Raw genomic sequence first — 2858 nt, forward strand, 5'->3', positions numbered from 1 at the left:
TTCCTTGGAAGCAGAAGCACCTTTCTTGAACCAGGGACCAGCGTCCTTAACAGGGATACCACTGCCCATCCCGGAGATATTCCCTCTGTTCCAGCCCCCATGGCTGGATTCAGAGTCCCACCTGGAATTCTCTCTCCAGCTTCCCTCTCCAGCCACCCCAGGCTGGGGAATCTTCCTCAGACAATGGACTAGTTTCCTCATTGGCACCTTTTTCAAATGCAGGCTCTGCTCTCTCCCCAGGCTGCTGCTGCTGTTCAACACAGACAGACAATCACAGACACTCTCTCCTTTGTCTCACTCCCTTGGCTGGTGAGGCAACTTCTCCAACAGACAACTTGCCATTCCCAGTGGACAAGCTGCTTTCCTGCAGACACACAGGCACCTTCGCCGGCCCAGGCCTGGAAAACTCTTCACAGGCCTGTCCTGGCCATTAGTAGATGATAGGTTGGAATTGCTCCTTCCCTCCTTGAGCTGTGGCAGGCCACTGGGTTCCGAGGTCCATGCAGTCCAGGGTTCCCTGCCCCGATCTGGGCTCACCCCTGCAGGAGTTTCCTTAACCCTCAGCTCTGCCATTGTACATCCAGGCTGCCTTGTCCAGCTCCTTTAATCTCAGTTCAGTTTCCAGATGTTGCCGCTTCACAGCGGAGTTGATGAGCAGGGTTGCAGACCCACAGGCTGATGCCCTCTGCACCCCATGATTCCCGGAAGAATCCTTCGGTGTGCCAGGCTCCTTGTGGGTCACCCGTTCCCTGGGGTTAGGCCGTAGGCCCCTCTGCCCCCTGGAACTGACTCCAACAGATTCCCAGAGGAACCCCTTCTTCAGTGTGACCCCCACTCTCAAGGACCACGACCACACTCTCTTGGGAAGAACTCATTCAGCCTCCTCGCAGGTCACTCACTGCTGGGGGCTGGGCCCTCAGCCCCTTCGCCTTCTGGGACCGACTCCAAGGGACTCCCAGGAATAACCCCTCCTCGGTTGTGACACCCCCGTGACGACCACGACCGCAGTTGCTCGGGTTCAGCCACAGGCCCCTCCACCCTGGGGAACTGCACCTCACTGCCCATCAGCACACCTGGGTCTCGCTGGCCTCCCTTCTTCCTCCTGGGCCCCCATCACTTACTGCTGGATGCTCCATCCTCAGGATGCAGTTCATCCCACCACTGCCACCACTGTGATGGGGTTGCAGGGTCCCAAGCACTGCCCCCCCGTCTGCAGGCAGGAGTGAATCTCACTCAGCAGTAGAATGGGAAGTTTATTAGTCGACAGAGGCCCAGCTCAGCACAGAAGTGTCAGTGCACCAGGCAGAGACAGCCAGTCCAATCCATGTTGGGGAGAGGAGGCCCCGAGGGGCCCCTGGAGCCGGGGCCTTGCCCCCTCCTTTGTCTCTCTCTCTCCCAGCCCAGATTCACTGCTTCCCAACTCCCACTTCCAAGTCAAACCCTTCAGGCTTCACCTCCCCCTTTGTCTGTGGTACAAAGGTGTTACCTGGTCGCCAAGGTTACCCTCAACAGGAGCCCCACCCCCTCTGTGAGCCCCCCCCACATATCCCCCACTCCATCACACCGCCTATGTGTGCATACTTATCCCTGTTCGTGTGTGTGTGTGTGTGTGTGTGTGTGTGTGTGTGTGTGTGTGTGTGTTACTTATGGCTGCATGTGTGCATGGGGTATGCAGGCCGCACACACATGGGGCTCTCGGCCCTCTGAAGCCTCAGTAGGGCCTGGCCTGGCCGAGCCCCCTAGCTCTCAGCACACAGTCCCTGCCACACCCCCTTGATTCCTTGCCAGCGGTTGCTCTGTTTCCTGGCAGCAATGTGAGCAGAGATGGGGGCCAGGGCGTCAGGGGTCAGCCAATGGGCCAGGCTGCCACATGGCCCAGCCAGGGAGCCTCTGGACCGCCCGCACAGGCAGGGCTGCCGGCCCCATCATGGGCCAACATGGGGTGAACCGTGGGATTCAGCTGGGGGACCATTTGGTGCACCCTGCAGTGCCAGAGTGGCCCTGAGCCAAGCTCCTGGGGACCAGATTGGTTTGATGCCTCCTTCTCCCCCATAAGCAGAGGAACACAACAAAAGAGCTCAGCACAGAGCGGAGCTGCTTTCCAGCATTCCTGCAAGTTGCGCCCTTTGGCTCCCAGCCTGCAGCTCCTGCATGGCTGGTGGAAAATGACAGCAATGTTCTTCCTGGTGCACCCCTGCCTGGGGGGAGCAGGATCTGGGGGAGCTCTGGGGTGCAGGAGTCAGGAGCTGCCCTACCAGAGGAGGGGCAGCCTGCGGGGGGTGGGGGAGTCGGGGCCATTGGTCGAGAGCCTGGGAAGAGTTGGGAGTCAGGATTACTGGGGCAGCAGGGGGCTGTAAGGGAGTGTGGGGCATCACCAGACTGGGGGAGGGGGCCAGGGAAAGGGAGGGAGCCCAGGGCCAGGCTGGCAGGGGCTGTGGGTTGGGAGTGAGGGGCAGTGGGTCATATGGGGGAGCCCAGGGCTGGGCTGGCGGGGGCTGTGGGTCGGGAGCAAGGGGCACTGGCAGGGGCTGTGGGTCAGGAGCGAGGGGCACCAGCAGGGCTGGGCTGGCGGGGGCTGTGGGTCGGAGCGAAGGCCACCGGCAGGGCCCGGCTGGCGGGGGCTGTGGGTTGGAGCGAGGGGCACCGGCAGGGCCGGGCTGGCGGGGGCTGTGGGGCACAACAGACGCCCTGGCACAATTAGGGGGGCGCAGGCACCCCGATCCGAAGCCAGGCCTGCGCCCAGCCCAGCCTTTCCGAGTGGCCCCCCAGGCGCACGTGGGGCGCCCTGTGCGGGACGCCAGCCAAGGCAGGAGCTGCAAGCGGGGCCCAGGACGACCCGCCCCCCCGGGGCCTCCTCC

The sequence above is a fragment of the Carettochelys insculpta genome, chromosome 29, assembly GCF_033958435.1.
Source record: "Carettochelys insculpta isolate YL-2023 chromosome 29, ASM3395843v1, whole genome shotgun sequence".
Classification (NCBI taxonomy): domain Eukaryota; kingdom Metazoa; phylum Chordata; order Testudines; family Carettochelyidae; genus Carettochelys; species Carettochelys insculpta.